Source organism: Lepisosteus oculatus, chromosome 5 (assembly GCF_040954835.1).
Source record: "Lepisosteus oculatus isolate fLepOcu1 chromosome 5, fLepOcu1.hap2, whole genome shotgun sequence".
Lineage (NCBI taxonomy): Eukaryota > Metazoa > Chordata > Actinopteri > Semionotiformes > Lepisosteidae > Lepisosteus > Lepisosteus oculatus.
In genome coordinates, this window is record NC_090700.1 from 19,335,799 (window position 1) to 19,354,039 (window position 18,241).

Consider the following 18,241-nt stretch of genomic DNA (forward strand, 5'->3'; position numbering starts at 1 on the left):
GGGGGCAATTAATTTTTCACACTGGGGAATTAATAATAAAAAAGGGTTATTTGTTCACTCAGGTTACCTTTATCGAATACTAGATTTTGTCTAAAGATCTGAAAACATCCAGTGTGGCAAATATGCAATAATAAAGGAAATCAGGCACTTTTTCTCGGCACTGTATACAATTTGGTGAATGTGGTTGCCTTGCTATGGACACACATCCCACCCAGGGATGCCTTGTGCCCATTGTGGGTCAGTTTAAGCTCCACCTCACCATGACACTATATTGGAGTAAGGTGTTATTGAGAGTGGATGAAAGGATGATTCTCTAGAGAAGCAAAATTCCAGTTTTCTGTGCAGTACATGTGTCCTGTTTTGCTTGGGCTTAAAAGACAGAAATCACAAGTACAGTCATAGCAAAGAAAGAGAGAATATTGATTTTGTCAGTTCGTGGGTGAAGACCACTTTAAATTTACATTTCTTTTGGGAGCAACTAGCTAGTTTTAAACTGCCTGCAAAAATTGTTCATCCACATGTCTCCTGCTGTTCAAAGTTATAGTGGACTCAGAAATTGGCTCCACAGTGTAAAATCCTGCAGTCTCCTTAGCTCTTTTAAAAGGATTTGAAAAATGGTATTTCCAGCAACTTTCTACATTACTCTCTTGCCTTTTCATCTTGTGACAGCTCTGACCTTGTTAGAATGTGAAACTAAGATGTCTTCTTTGAAGTCACGCAGCATTGAAGGCTTATTGCGCTTTTATTCGCTTCAGCCTTGAAAAAAAGTTCAACACCCATTGAGCCCATCATTGCCAGCATTTGAATTGTGCTCATCTAGCAAACCTAGACAAATATGTGGTTTCTTTCAGATTATGGTTTAAATAATTCAACTGATTCCCTTTGTGACTTTGCGTGACTACACTATCCTAGAGTAAAACCTTTTAACTGTTAAGACTCTTTATTAATTACTTATGATCCCGATTTGAATATACAGTATGTGGAGGTATCAAGTGCTAGAATATAATTCGAGACACCAAAGGGAAATATAGAATATTAACATTCAATTACATGACAAATATTATTTTCACATTGAAATGTAATGGTTTGAACTTTGCTCATAAATATTGAGCAAATACTGTGTTAGTGATTGGAAAAAGTGTGTCACGGTTTGTGTCTTTTTGTGGCTCATTGGCAACTATACATACAGTAGTATTAGTTCTGTGATTGCATTGCTGGTTTCTAGTATTAGGATGTTCTTCATTGTTGTTTTCCAGTTTTAGGATGTTTTCCAGTATTAGCTGTTATGTAATTTCTTGGTCTATTTTTTTTTTCTTTCTAGGGCTTTCAAAAATTATGTAATGTGTTATATAAGCTCTCTCCCCCAGACTTTAATTCTAGGAATTTCTCATTTCTCCATCCATAAAAAAGAGTTATTTAACTGCAAGAAACTACTATTTATAATGTACATCATATGAATGGAGTAGCAGTCTAAAGTTATCAAACATCATTTTGAAATCACATTCTATGAGCAACAGTTTCTTGTAAAAGAAAGTAAATGCTGGAAGTAAAATAAAATAGGAACTTATACTGTAGTTAGCTAGTAAGAGATAATATCACTGCAAAAGACTACAGAAGTCAAGGTTCATAATGTGAATATTTAACCATATATTTTTCAAAGAACGACCTAAACTAAGATGAGCCCATTCTGAAACAATCTCAGTTGCTAGGCAACATTGGAACACCTATACTTCTGCTGTTGCTGATCTATCTATCTGTGCCCTGCACTGTGCTTAATACTGCTGCTTACTGTGGCTTGTCTATATACACTCTCTCTGTAGGTACCATAAAGTCCACTTCTCACATCCAGCCTGTTATCTCTTTCTGAACATCTGTTACCTTTGCTATTTGCCGAGTTCTGTCCCTCTCAATCCCCCTGCTGCTCTCAGTAATATAAAGATTTTCTTTTCCAGCAACACCCCATTTCATTTTCCAATATTTTACCCAGGCACATTCTACACAAGACAATCATGTTCCTAGCTCATAGGAAGTGCCAGATTTTATCACAGTAGCCAAGAAAAAATCGTAAGTGGTAAATACTCAAACAAGGAGCCTGCACAAATGCCAGGAAATACAAAATGTTTAAAGAAAGAACAAATACGAGTATGCAAATACTGTAAATATATTACACAATAGATATTTGTAACTTCCTGGGTAGATACTGTAAAATACATACAGGTACATATACAAAGTAAAAAAATGCACAGCATCTTGAGCCACTATGTCCTGAAGTAAGATCTTGTATAAATCATAGGAAGAAACAAAAGAAGAATGACTTTCACCTCTGTCCATCCTGGAAATAAACTACATTAAATGTGAAATTCATCCTCGCAAGTACAGTATAAGAGGTGATATTTCAGAAAAGAAATTGAATCTTGTGTTGATCCCACCCCCAAACTAAGAAATTACAACCAGCATTTCTTTTTGTTTAAGTATTTCACATCATTTTGAGAAGCAGAAAGTTAAAATTAGTTAAGCAGGGAATTGAGGCTTACATACTGTATAAAGTATAAAATCCAAAGAAATATATTTCTTTTTTTTCCAAGACATGTAAAATGGGTTACATCTGTGAAGCCAGGGTATCAGCTTCAACAACATGGATGGATAGCTTGTTCCATACTCCCACACCCCATCTGTGTAAAGAACTTTCCACTTGTGCCCTCTGGTTTGTGTTTCACTGTTCATTCTGCAGACTTTTTCCAGTGCTTTTGATGTCCCCTAATAGTCTTCTCTGTTCAATACAAAAAAAGATTCTTTTAAGCTGTCAGCAAAGGACATTCTTAGCCATGGAACATATTTGGTTGCTCCTCTCTGGACTGATCCCAGAGCATCAATACTTAATTTTTTACCTTGTGACCAAAAGGTAGATTTTACCCAATACCCAATACTTTAAATGTTGTTTGACGATTGCCTTTTACTATAACAGTCCTCAAATTAAATTCTATTTTAACAATCCCTTTCGAACAAAAACAAGGAATATTGAATTCACAGGATCTACATCAACCTTCAAAACCCATAACATATTGATCTGTGAGGAGAGTGAAACACATTAAAACATCATTGTGAGCCTGAGCTGTCAAGAAAATAGTGAAAATTCCCCTCCTCCCTGTGTACCACAGCAGAAAAGAAATACAGAAAATTGGAAAATGTACATTCAGAGGCATCATTCGGGTTATATAAAGCTATGTGTAGCGGCAATGCTTGTTAATAAGACAGAATTAAGTGTTGCTGTGCTTTCCCAAATGAGGCCTCATCTCTCTGTTCATCTCTGTGGTGCAGCCACAGAGAAACTATTCATGCAGGCTGATTTAAAGATGTTTTCTTTTGATAAGGGACAGCTCCCAAATGGGGATGCACTTAGCTAAGCCTGGCTATCATGATCAATGGTCATCCATTGGCGCCTATCTGTCTAGGGGGTGCCAGATGGACATCTCAGGAGTAAGTGTCAGGAGTAAGTGACTCATATCTCACCTTGATCAACCAATCAGGGACTGGTAGGGCTGAGTAACCCACGTGGGACTCTGATGCCCATGGAACTTTCAGCCAATGAATGAGCTGAAGTTCCTCCAGGTAAAAACAGGCAACACAGAGCTCCAGGAGAATTCTGTGGACTTTTCTAAAGGGAATTCAAAGGAGAATTCCAGGGCAGGACGGCCCAAGAGCAGAAGGCTCCCAAGGGCAGGACATTCTCGCAGCGCACCTCCTGACCATCCTGAGACTCAGCCCGGACAACCGGACAACGGAACGGCCAGTGTGTCCGAGTGCCAGAACTTTCCTTTGTTCTAAGAGTCTAGAGCGGAGGTTGCCAGAGAGTAACCAGAGGATCCACCCGAGGTTAGCATCAGCAGCTAGCCTCATGAACAGGTCGGAACTGTGGACAGCTGAATCACTATTCAGAACTAGCGCTTCATCAGGAACGAACCGGTCCTCTTCCTGACTTGCTGGGACCCACAGTCATCTTTTCTCCTGTGCACAAACTGTGCTAGTTAAAGCCAACAATAACTAGCCGGTCAGTGAGCATCAGCAGCGCACCGTCGCAAGCAGCACAGCACAGCCTGGCACCGAGAGCGCGGATTGGACAGCTTAGAAGCCTGCAACTGTTTCTTTGAGCCCGCAGGAGATCTGAATCCCCAGAGATTGGATGAGTATTCAACTTCAATGCATTACACCTTGAAAATTCAATTGTTATCCCAACCAGTTGATATCAATTTAATTCCTAAGAGTTATGTATTTGTTTTGAGTACCCAATGTAGAAGTTATAACCAAGTGCATTTACGAAACGGTCTAAATGAATGATATACTGAACGTATGTCCTCTTGATATATGGAACTCTTTGTAACTGACTGAATATATACCTTTTGTATTCTGATAACCCTCTCAATAAGATCTGTTAGGTTTACATGTATATTCTATGTATTAATAAATGTATCCTCGTGTATTAGTACCTGTGTGTGTGCGTTGTTTGAGTTATATCGCATGGTTGGATTCTAAAGCCATCAAAAGAATCAATTTAGTTATTTACTGCTACAATTAATAACTGTCCCAGTAAATGCCCATATCCTACAGAACTGGTGCCTTCAGAGAGCACACTACATATGCAATACAATGGAAGAGAAATAAATATTTAGATTTGTCCACACAGTTTTACAATTGAGAGATCTCCTAGTCTGATTGTCCCAAAATCACTATAAACTTTAAAGCAGAACAGAGTTTCAGACTAATGTGTGCAGATTTGGTTTTTAAAGTGAGATTTCTTTCTAATTTCTTTATGATTTTTTTCTCTTGTTTTTGCAGTTGCTCTCGATTGTTATTTCTTCCATATTCCATGTGAGAAAAGTTTTTCTTCTCTTTGTTTGAAGAAGTGCAAATCTGAAATTGCTGACCAGAAAAGCGCTACAGTATATACAGTAAGTGTATGCAAGTATTTTCTTTTTTAGAGGAGTGTGAATTATTAAAAATGATGAGTAGAAATGGAGAGGGGAAGTTTGCAGTTTTGGACATGATGAGAAACATCAGTTTCTGACAATGAACCCAGTAGCAACCGCCTGTTGACAGAAAGGTTAAACAGATATATAGCTGCAAGTAAAGTGGGTGAAAAAGGGTTACAATTGCCTACAAAGAACCATCTAATCAGACACCACCTCATCCTCAAACACATGGCACCCCTTGTACTTCAGATTGACACCACAACCAATTGCACACATGAGCAACTTTTTCTATCATATATTTTTGCCTCAAAGTAAAAGGTATTTCTGAGTCACCAATAAGGATAAAGGCAAGTGCAAAAGTAAAAAAAAATACCTGTTGGTATGCAGGAATTATATCAATTTCTTTATCATAATGACAGTGATAAGGTCTGTCAGGGGACGATACATTTGGAGAGGTAATGTCTCTTTGAGATAAGATTTCTCACAATTGCTGAAAATGGGGACACAACACAGTCACAAAGGTGAAGGTGAAAATTACTAGGGCAAAGGCATTGAAAATTGCTGTATAATCTATGGTGTAGTGAACACTGTGTGGAAGCATTCAGCAGTATAGAAGGTTTTCTACAGCTGCTAGGTGGTATTGAAAAGGTGGACTCAAAGACAAAACTAAATAGATTACAGGGCCAAAAGAAGCTGATAACAGGGTTTGTTTGTATTATCCAGTAATTGTTAGTTTGTGCAAGAAACAACTTCATTGCTCTGTAGTTTTGAGCTTTCTGAAGGCCCCATGTTCCAGAAGCCTGTAAGGAACCACAACCTATGGCAGCAGTGAACTTGACCAACTCTAAAAAGGACAGTTTGGGGAATACTTGAACGTGAACTTTATTGCCATATGTAACCGGTTCATGTACTGGTACAATGGAATTCTTACTTACAGAAAGTCTCTCGATCGTTAAAACAAGTGTAAAAACACAAAGTGCAGACGGTGCATCGAGATAATATACAAACAAACAGTAGACAATGTACAAGTAAACAGTTTGAATGCAAACAATACAGATGTGTAAACAATGACTGGAGATGTGCAATAAATGAGAAATCATAATGAGGTAGATGGTGCAGGTGTGGTCCGAGGGGCATGGCTAAATGTGTTCGCCAATCGCACTGCTTGTGGATAGAAGCTATTGAAAAATCTAGTGGTAAGTGTCCGTATACTCTTCTATCTCTTGCCTGTTGCCTGAGGGCAGTGGGGTTGAGCTCATGCCTGGGGTGGTGACTGTCCTCTGTGATTGCCAGAATTCTACCATGGCGGCGGTCCACATATAGCTGTTTAATCTCGGTGAGACCACAGCCGATGATCTTCTGGGCCATATTGACCATTCTCTGCAGTGCCTTTCTTTCTCGAGAAGAGGTGTTGCCGTACCACACGGTGATCCCGTTGAGGATGCTCTCAATGGTGCAGCAGTAGAAGTTCACCAACACAGGTACTGGCATCCCCCATCGCTTGAGGCACCTCAAGAAATAAAGGCGCTGCTGAGCCTTCTTCATGATAGAGTCAGTGTTCACAGTCCAGGTTAGATCTTTAGAGATGTGAATTCCCAAAAACCTAAAACTGGTGACTCCATGTCACTGCTGGAAGAGGTGCTAGTGGGGCCAGCAGGGGGCACTCACCCTGTGGTCCATGTGGGTCCTAATGCCCCAGTATAGTGACGGGGACACTATACTGTAAACAGGCGCCGTCCTTCGGATGAGATGTAAAACCGAGGTCCTGACTCTCTGTGGTCATTAAAAATCCCAGGGCGTTTCTCGAAAAGAGTAGGGGTGTAACCCTGGCCTCCTGGCCAAAATTCCCATTGGCCCTTACCAATCATGGCCTCCTAATAATCCCCCTCTTTGAATTGGCTACATTACTCTGCTTTCCTCCCCACTGATAGCTGATGTGTGGTGAGCGTTCTGGCGCACTTTGGCTGCCGTCGCATCATCCAGGTGGATGCTGCACATTGGTGGTGGTGGAGGGGAGTCCCCATTACCTGTAAAGTGCTTTGAGTGGAGTGTCCAGAAAAAGCGCTATATAAGTGTAAGCAATTATTATTATTATTATTATTATTATTATTATTATTATTATTATTCAAGTCGAGGTTATTGCATGACACCACCTAAGCAGCTGTATGACTTCATCCCTGTAAGTGGACTCGTCATCATCACTGATCAGTCCTATTATAGTGGTGTCATCCGCAAACTTAATGATGCGGTTGGTGCTGTGTCTTGCTGTGAAGTCGTGAGTGAACAGGGAGTACAACCTTGGACTCAGACAGCAGCCTTTGGGGTTCCAGTGCTCAGGGTGAGTGGTGAAGTTCTATTGCCTATCCGCAACACCTGTGGTGTCACGATTATAGTCCCCCCTCCTTAAGGGTGCTCCAGCCCTTTCACTAAAGACTTCATTCTGTGCACCTGATCCCTTTTACCTAGCCCACCTTAAAAGCCAGGCGCTGACGCTCATCCGGGCTCTGCATCTGATTTCCGTATCGTGCGAGTCCGGGACCTGGAAGCGCCTGGTCCCGTTAAGGTTTTAATCTCGGTTCCCGTTCCCGTTCCTGTTCCTTGTCCGCCGGTTCCGACCCGGCCTTCGTGGTTTTTTATTCTCTGTTATGATGGATCTCCTGGTTTTGGACTTACCCTTGCGTTTTGGATTTTCCCTAAGGACTACTCTCGGATTGTTCGCCTCGGCCACACCTCCCCCGTGCACCAGCGCACTTTGGACACGCCCCCCTGTCTTCAGCCCCGTTTTCCTGCATGACGTTTCCCCAGTGTTTCCCCACTCCGTCGGACTGTGTCGTCCGCATAGGGTCCAGAAAGAACTGTTCGTTACTTGTGGTCTCTTGATTAGAAAGCCCAGCAGCCAGTTGCAGACAGAGTTGCACAGATCTAATCCCCTGAGCTTTGTCACCAGTTGACTGGGTATAATGGAATTGAATGCTGAACTGTAGTCCACAAACAGCATTCTCACATATGAATTCTTAGTGTCCAAGTGTTCCAAGGCTGTATGTAGAGCTAGGGAGACAGCATCATCAACTGATCTGTTGTGTTGGTAGGCAGACTGCAAGGGGTCCAGGGACTCCTTGATGGAGGACTTGATGTGTGACAACACCAACTTCTCCAGGCATTTCATCATCACAGATGTTAATGCTACTGGGTGGCAATTGTTCAGGCACGTCACTTTTGCCTTTTTGGGGAGTGGAACAATAGTGTAGAATAGCAGTGTTTTTTAAAGTAGTGCTGAAGTGAGATTGATTTTTCAAAATGTTGACACATTTGGTATTCAGGTAGGTCCTTTGAATTAAGTGGGCAGAGCACTGTGAGTTAACTAATGCAATCTCAACCTAAAAATCTAAGAAATATTCCAGCTGACAACCTATTTGACAGCCTCCTGATTATGTGTTTGCTTGTTTATTATCAGTTTATTCATCCCAGAATCTCAACCTGCCATTACTTCAATAGCATCACCTAGTAAACTGTTCCAGACACATATAACATTTTACACATATCTCGTTAAACATCCATGACTACAGCATAAGTTAAACATTTGCATCAAAAAGCAAATTTAAAACTTGCTTCATATTCCAACAGCCTTTCTCCATTTTTAAAATGCTACAGTTAAAGGAATTTGTCTTAACCTACCCCAGAGGTTTTTTTTAGAGCACCCAGCTTCAAGCATTCCAGTGAATAAACAAGAAATCATGAAAAACGAGGTGTCCTTTTGCCCTGTGACTCTAATTTAGATATCCCCGTTCACAAATGGAAGAGATTAAAGACTCTGAGATGAAAGGATCTACCCAACTGTTTTTCTTGAAGACTACAGGCAATTTGGGTCCCATTTCATATCAAGACTCCTCCGCCTCCACTCATAATGAAATCCAAACCATAAAGCAGCATTCTCAGATGGAAATATTGATAGAGATTAATGGTGAGGGAGATGAAACGGCCTGTTCAACTGAACGTAATGAGTGTGAGATACACATACTTGGCCTGCATAGATTCCAGTCGATACAATAGGCTTTCTTGAAAAAAAATAATCATCAAAGAAAACTGTTAAGGGGCAATTGCTTAGTCCTGGTGGTCTGGTTCTGTAATTCAGTAAAAGGTATGTGTCAATGACTATAAAGGGTCTTTTAAAATGTATATAAATTTGAGTTTTGGTTTTATGGGAAAAGTTAATTTTGTTCCTTGCTACTACTGCCTCTCTTGGTTCGACACTAAACAAAAGGAAATTGCATTGTATTGTTTGTTACATTAACATGTTTTCCCGTTGCCATAATTACATTCAATTTTTATGATATATTTCAGCTTAAAAGCCCTTGGAAAAAGGAAACAAACATAGTGCTGGAGCCCTTTTTGTTATTAACATACAAATTGAGATTGTGGTGTGTGTAGTTATCTTTCAATCCCCTCCTTAGTAATGAGATATGTAGTCAAGGACAAATGTTTACATTTAATTCAAGCTCTTTCTTAGATGTGACAATACCTTTTGATTCCTATACTATATCTTTCACATATAACCATCTGCATACAAATGCCTATATAAAAATAATGCGATTTTTTAAATATTGAACACAACAATTATTTGATATCATCAATGATGAAAAAATGTCAAAGAACAGATGTCATACATGATGAAATTAATGTTAAGATGAATTCACAACAGTAATTAACAGGTAAAAGGTAAACCAACAAATCAAAAGATGGTTGGTTTTGACAGCAGGCATACATCTATATACTCCCATCAGTACATTTTACTTGTAAAACTTTAGGAAGAGAGTCCAGTGTTGCATTTTTGATGTGTTTCTGGCTCAAATCTCTCTAAAACTTCGGACACCATCAAAATGTGTAATTGAAAACAGCCACTGATTGCTGCATGTACTCAAACCAGAACTGACCTTTCTTGGTTTCCTTCAGTTTGGGGAAACCATGGTTTCATACACCACTTAAGGAGTCATCTGAAGTATTGAGTCTCATGTATTATTAATGCCTCTCTGGATGTTGTTGGTTTATTGGTATTCTGAAGATTCGAGACAATTTATTAGAGGCAATTGCAATTCACCTTATGTCCCATACAAAGTGCAGAAAATGTCAGATGATTAAGGTAAACAATCATAACTGTGAAACAGGCAAAATAGAATTCACTAATGGAGATATAGATGTTTAAGAAGCTAAAACAACATAAACAATAATTACATTATACGTAGCTATAATTCATGTAGCTTAATTCTTGCAGGCTTGACCTGTATTAGAGATAGCTTTATAATTAATACAGGTAGATAGTATGGTAAACATGCAAGTACAAGTTAAAATCATCGCTGAAGTTGATATTTAAGACGCAAGAGTTATGGCTCATTTTTAGTAGTGATGCTTAGCTTTCATAGTTAATATGGTTTGAGAGGCCATGAATAAACTCTGCTTGCTGATTGTGTTGTTATTTATTAAATACAAGGGAGAATGCAATGTCAGTTATCAATAGGAAAAGGGAAAAGAAGAGCTGTGATTTTCCTCCAGTCAAGTGATCTATATTCAGTCACTGTTACTTCTTTATATTTAACTAATTTGTAAAATCCTGCCACATAAGATAATGCCTGTGTCAAATAGAATTGTTAATAAAGAGGAAAAGAAATAGTAGAATTTCATAAAACTTTAATAAGGCCATTTGCAAGCCAAGATGCAACACATATTAAAATGTTCAAGGCCATGGGCTTTAAGATACTGTTAGAAATTGTTGCATTTCATTGCGAGTACAATGTAATTGGGCATGACCAAGTCCCAGAATGCAACAAACAAAAATAAACTAAAAGGGTGTGGCTAAATGATAGAGGCAGGGGATATGCTGGACTCATTGATTTGCATAGTGTTATAATGCAGAAAGGCTTTATTCACCACGTCACAGAACTGCCTGACAAAATGGCTGTGAGCTCAATATTTGCTCATGCTGTCATGAAATATCAAAACATGAACACAACTTTGTCGCAACTACAAACCTTATACCTTACATGTGCTGACATAACAGGTAGGATCAGGAAAAACTGAAGTACTGAGAGCTGAAAACATGACAGAACCTGGACAGTTGCAAAAAACAAAAACACACCATGTACATTGAAACGAATGACGCATGTGCCCATAATCATCACTTACCATTAAATTACATATAGATATAGATATAGAAATGTATATGAACCATAACGTTAATAAAGAATGACTTAATCATGCAGAGCATCCATAAATTAGACCATGTGTGCTGTGACTTAATGCATTATCATTTTCATTCATATGGTGTTCCTTTTTTAAAAGGGTTGATAATAGAGGAATTACATTAAACCTTTCCTGAATTCAGGGCACTGTAACAAACTCCTTGACTAAAATATATACACCACAGCAGACATTTTTGATGCAGTCTTATTTGTAGGGACAACAGCAGCATTATTGAATTACTGAATACAAAGCATTTGAGAATAGACCCACGATAAAACAAATCTTGGACCAAGCAAGCACTGCAAAGAAAATTTAGAAAGCTGCGATAGCCAATGTTCAGCACCAATTTACACCAGATATTTAAATAGCTTTCCTTACATTGGATGTTTTCAAACAAAATAGTGCTGTGTACTTCCTTTAATTGTAGAGTAATAACTAGAGCTGCTCTGTTTAACTTTAAGTAGCCTGCTTTATATCTTACTGTATGATAATGAAATCCTTTTGTTAGTTGTACCATTAGGCAGCGCATTGCCATAGTGGTTTGCACAGCTACCCCACAGTTCTTGATTCCAGATGGATGGGTCTTTATGTGGAGTTTTTACGTTCATCTGGATTTACTCTGGGTGCTCTGGTCTCCTCCCACCTTCTGAAGACACTCTAGCTGTGTTAATTGGAGTGACTAAATGGTCTCTGCGTGTATTGTATGTGCTCCACTGTCACGATTGTAAGCCCCTGCTCTGAAGGACGCTCTTTCTTGTTTGTCTTGATTTTTTGCACCAGCCTCCTGTTTTAGCTCCTCCCTACAAAAGCCAGACACTTCCACCATTCCAGGCTCAACTTTGGAATATGGATGCCCAGAAGCCTGCCTACCAGCAAGTCCAGGAGTGACTCGACGGCATAGGCTTCGCAACGGCGTCCTGACCATCCGGGTTTGGGGCTTGGAGCACCTGGTCCTGTTACCCCTTTTCATTCCCCCAACACTTCGCTTGATCCTGCTCCAGCTTTTAAGTTCTGTCACATCTCTGTCTTGGATGGATTACCGGGCTATGGACCCTTGCCTACTCTGGATTACTCTACGGACTCCCTTTGGACTTGTTTGCCTTGGATCATGCCCCCCTGAGCACCAGCGCACCATCGACACGCCCCCCTATTCTTCTTCCAGCCCCGATGCTAGTCTGCTTTCCCGGTGTTTGTTTCATTCCCCTCCTGATTCTGCCGTCTGTATAGGGTCCTGAAAAATGCTTCGTTACACCACTAACGACTGGCTTCCCCTACATGGTGGAGTCCTTGTCACGCCCTCTGCAGCCAGAGGGCGCTCCTTCTCTGTCCTGTCTCTCATTTCCGGTTCTTTGCTGTCCTTCCGGTGTTTCTCTCTCTCTGGGGCTGTATATTTCCGGGTCTTTCAGTCTGCCTTCACTCAGCATTGACGTTCAGATGTCCTGAAACCCGCCTAGCACCAGATCGCCCCACGTCCACTACCTGAGGGCATAGGTTTCTATACGGCATTCCCTGAACAGCTGAGCCTGGGCTAACCCCCGTGTCACCGCTACACATAGGGTCTTTTCGCTCTCCTGCCATTCCACGGTTTTTCCCTTCAGACATCCGTGACAGTCCTGCCCTTGTCTACCAGGACAAACTCGCCACAGCTCTCCTCAGGATAAAGGATGTTAAGCCACTCTATACCATAAACTTCAGCTTTAAATCTATATAATTCAGGACCTGTTCTCAGAGTGAGTCATGTTTGATAAAGGTGGCAGTTAAATAACAAAAGTGTTAAAACTAAGTAGATAGTTACAGTATTTACGAACAAGAATGTGGAATCAACCGCGATGTTCCACCAGCACTGAAGGTGAACACCCTTGGCTATACATGTATTTTACACTGAACATTAATGTTTTTTTAAGAACTGAAGTTAACTGCAGACTAGAATCACCCATACAATAATACACCACAAAACCAATATCTCATCATTCAGGTGCTGTGGATACATGAAAACTCGAACCTGATAACCATAACACTCAAGCCTCAAGTCTTGTATTACAAAGGAAATCTAAAACTTTGTTTAGGTTGTTTTTTCTGGCAGACCTAATCTAGGGTGGAGACAATTTATGATATTTGCTCAGAATGTAGTGGAAAAAAAGTGATTTTCTAAAATGTGTTTGCTGTGTGAATTAAATTTAAGTTACTAAAGGTTCCTCTTTATTATATCCCCCCAAAAATGTATTAATATTATTTTGAATATAAGATTTAGAAAAACAACAGAATCAGATTTTTTTCCTGTACCAATTCATGGCCACTGACGAATTTACAATTTGACAGTGAATGGGTGCCATCTTCTGTGTAAAACACTGAATTGCAAATGAAACCTTACAAAAACACCCTCTGATATTGCAGGATTATAATTCCATCCATCATGTTCACCACAATGAATTCAATATGTGCATCTCTGATACCTCATGCCCACTAGCCAATAAATTATTTTACACATGATCTGAAAAGCATATTGTGTAACTGAATGCAACTGATGCCAGGCATTTCTATCATATTAAAAGTGTTTACTGAAATAATGAGCCAAAGGCTATGTTGCTTGTAAACATAATATATGAGTAGGTATTTATATCCATCCTTATGATCAGCCATCGTGGAAACGGGTTTTAGAAAACTGCTGTATTTAAAACTGCATCTCTTCACTAACTCTTACACTCTTTCCACACTAAATAGTAGATGCAGAGACTGGGATATCTGTCTGATTTGAATAAAACTGAATTATGACCCTCATAATCCATATTTAATAATAATTAGAAGTTCTAAATCTGGATAGCTATACTGAGTTGAGAAGAATGTTTTGAATGAATTTTACTTGCAGTGATATCAAAATAAAGGTACTAATGAAGTTGTTTCTTTTGTTAGAGAAACCCTTAAACTTTCCTAATGAAGATTCATGTGTTGGCTTTTTGTGCACACCTGTGTTTCTCCTTTCATCCCAACATTTCAACATTTTTAAAGCTGATGAGTAATGAAAGGATACTGCAATTTTTTATAGTTGCAGAACTTAGATTCATCATTTATTAATAACACTTCCTTGATGACAGACTGCGTATGTGTTTTTTATCATAATTTGATAAATTACTAAAAATAAGATACTGGATTTCATTACCAAAATAACCTTATTCATCTATTCACTATTTTGATTGGGCTCCTGACAGGTTAATCTCTTCAGTGCTTCAGAATCCTTGCTACTGTTTATTTCTAAAATCAAACATCTGCAAGAATATTAAATCCCTTTCAGAGATGCTTATCTATGCTCTACAAACACACACTTAAGACATTTCCTTTAAACCAGCTACATACTTATTATACTAACACACAATGAATACACATTAAGACTTAATTTTTACATAACTTACTCATCAGGCAGAAATGTGTTACTTACATTTTAAGTGATAGATTTATTGATTGTTTGAGTAATATTTGTCCTTGGCATTAACAGTTTTCATATCAAGACCAACAGGACTAGTGTTTTTTGGTATTTGACATTAAAATTAGTTAAAATTGCACTAATGTGTTGATAAAGAATCAATGTAAATAGCCATTCGAAACAATGGGAATTGAAATAACATAAGAATGGTGAAAGACACCTACCTGGAGTAATGATCTGGTTGCTATGGGCATAGTCTGTTTATTTTGCCCATAGAAACCAGGAAAGACAGTAGGTCATCACACCAGCCTATGGAAGTCACATCCATGAAATCCATCTAAATAATCATTCTCAGACTGCAGTGACTATAGCATGTGCAATTCCAGGAAGAAGTAAGACAACACCAGAATAACTACAGCTCAACATGTACATTAAAACGATCTATATGCTCAAAGGTGGTTCAATAGTAACGTGATGCCAATTGAACATTTCTGTCTTTTGAGTTAGAGGGTAACTGATTATTGCAGTTTTTGCCTTGATAAGACTGAAAGAAGACCACAGGTATCACTACATTGTGGTGAGCATTATGCTAAAGTTCTAATGGTAGTGTGAGCATATGGGGAGGAATCGCATTTCAGAGCATCTTTGATATAGAATGAGGGCCTCATTACTGTACACTGATAAAAGTCCTTGGACCAACAAGTTTTTTTTTGTTCAACCTTCAAAACAGACAATGCAATGAGTAAGCAGAGCAGTAATTAAAATAAAATCAACACCACTGGAACAGTGGTTAATTTGCCAGGAAAAGGACACAAGCTGATCTTGTCCCCATGCACAGTGAGAAGGATGGTGAGGGTGGAAAAAGAAACATCCAAAGGGTTTAGTTAAAGAAATACAAGGATTGGTGGTATCGTGGGGTCATTCTGTTCCAAAAACGACTATTTGACAACACCATGCCAACAAGCTATTTGGAAGGGTTGCCAGAAGAAAGCTCCTGCTGTTGTGAAGGGACAAATTGAAGTGCCTAGAATTTGCCAAACGCAATTGACATTTTGAGTGGGAGTGGGTGCTGTGGTCAGATGGGAACAAAATTGAGCTTTTTAGCCACAATTACCACAGGTATGTGGGGCGTAAGAAGAGGGAAGCATATACCAAAAAGAGCATCATACAGTACCTACTGTAAGATATGGTGGGGGATCTTTGATGCTCTGGGGCTGCTTTGCTCTGCTAGTGGTCCTGGAGCCCATAATTAATTCTCAAAAGTTTTGGCCAAGAACCTAGTTGCCTCTGCCAGGAGGCTGTGAGGATCTTTCAACATGACAATATTCCAAAACATGCTTCAAAATCACCAAAGAAATGGTTGACAGAAAAGAAAATCAGCATTTTGCTTGTTTATTCCATTTAATCATTAATTCAGGGTAATTAATGAGTTGCCAGTCCACTGTAGATTTTGAGATGACTCCTAGTACTTTCATGAAGAAAACTATAATTTTTCAGACTTGTCAACAGAGACTGCTCATTTTATTTCAGAAAAAGACAAAACACAGGGAAGAAAAGTGATGATTCTGTCCTTATTTAATTAAGAAAGGAAAAACAAACTAATAACTAACGCACATTTCAATATTTTTCTTTTATGACTTTGGTAACTATGTTACAGTTAAGTTATCTTATTTAGGGTTATAATTTGCTTACACACCGGATGTACTGAAGATCTCAAGAAGGCTGCAAAGGGAATTGCCTAGTGATGCACTGGGAAAAAACCTTCAAACAACTGGTTCATCTGGGCAGGGTTTTCACCCACTGCTGGGGGTATCACACCAAATTCCTACATCACTACAGTGCTGTCCAAAGCATAAGAGAACCCAGATTCTCCCTGCATTGCAAGATCTTTGCCAAAGCACCTTGTAGAGAAAAAACTCACTTTGATATTTCTGGATCATTTCTTAAGAACTAGAACTAAAATAAATCAAAACCTGAAAACATCCAAGTACATCAGAATGTCTACAAATGAGAGGGGGCTGTTATACCTGTCGTTGCCATTTAGTTTTAGTCACATTGAGAACCACCTCCTCCAGTGAGAAAGACATAACTTAGAGGGGCTTAAATGTAGTATCCTAAGCCAAACCCAGAGTACTTGAAGAAAACCCACTAGAACGCAGGAAGACTATGCAGAATTCATTCAGAAAGGTGTCTGAATGCCCCAAGACTCATGGGCTATGAGGAAGCTACAGCAGTCACGTCACCATGGCACCTAAACTGGATTGCAGCCTAACATGTGACTAAAGCTTCTCTGAATTTAAACGATGGACTGTGGCACTGAGAGCACCAAATCCTCATCACTAGGCTACCAGGGCACTAAAATATAAGTAATAGCATTTTTCCAACGGAGTGGAGGAGCATACATATACCCTGTAGATCAGTAATATGACACAGAGGGAAGGAATAGTTCCCTCTTTTATCAATTTTGGCAGAAACATGGGAAATACTTTAAATCAGCCTGAAAAATAAAGGCATTTCCTATTTAGAGGATTCATGTGTGGCTTTGCAACAGTGTTTCAGAATTGGTTAAAGGGACAACTGAACCAGTAAACAACATTTCTTTAGTGATTTATTGATCAGTGACTTCTACTGACTTTTCTTCTTGTTGTAGTTCTCTCTGCAGACAAGCACAAGTTGTGTAAGTTACTAAATGCATAGCTGTATAACTGAACTGTAAATTCCGTTTTAATACAGAATCCACAGTAAATACCTAAAAGTGTATGAATCATCCATGTTATAAAGCTGTAAGAAAAAATGGAATATAAACACATTAAATATTTAAAACACTCAGACAACTAGAGGATACAATTGTTCTGCATCTAAAATGGTTGGACACATTATGTAAGGGAGCAATAATTTACCTCTGACTTATTACATTTTTCTTGCAACTGGTTATTACTTTTCCTAGTCACATACAAAGTACTTTTAATGGCTGCACAGCCTGTACAATACTCCTAAAGCAGTATAACAAAAAAATTTCAACAACAAAGTTTGAATTTTGTTGGCTGATGACCTCTTGGTACAACAGGCATAGAAGGCGGCATTCACCAATTTGACCTTGTATTCTGTGTTATAGTAAAAGACAACATCACCCTTCCCCTTTAGGCATTAAGCATTGAACTCATTTCAGTCAAGGGTTCAGGAAACTGGCAGGAACCCAATAGATTACTTAATTCTGGTGTCACTCACAGATGTGACTTTCACCTTAAACCACTGGAGTTTTGGAACTTTAGAGTTTCTGTGACTGGACGCTTTTAGCAAAATAAGCATTGTCAGTAAATATGGAGATCAAAATTAGATTTAAGGACTGAAAATCTGGCAATCAAAACATAGGCTGTTTTGAAAGCTGCTTAGTCTTTGAGATTCACTACTGAGGGATCTTATAGAGACAGCTGTTTTGAAATCATTTAAACCAATAATATTGCACAAAGAGGCTATCAACTAATTGTGAGACTTGTTAAAATAAAATTGTGCACCTGAGACAATTTGGGTTTGCAGAACAAAATGGGGGAATATTTATGCAATCCACATACTTTAGTTTTTGACTTGCCTTTGCAGTTTTATGCTAACATACATGAACATC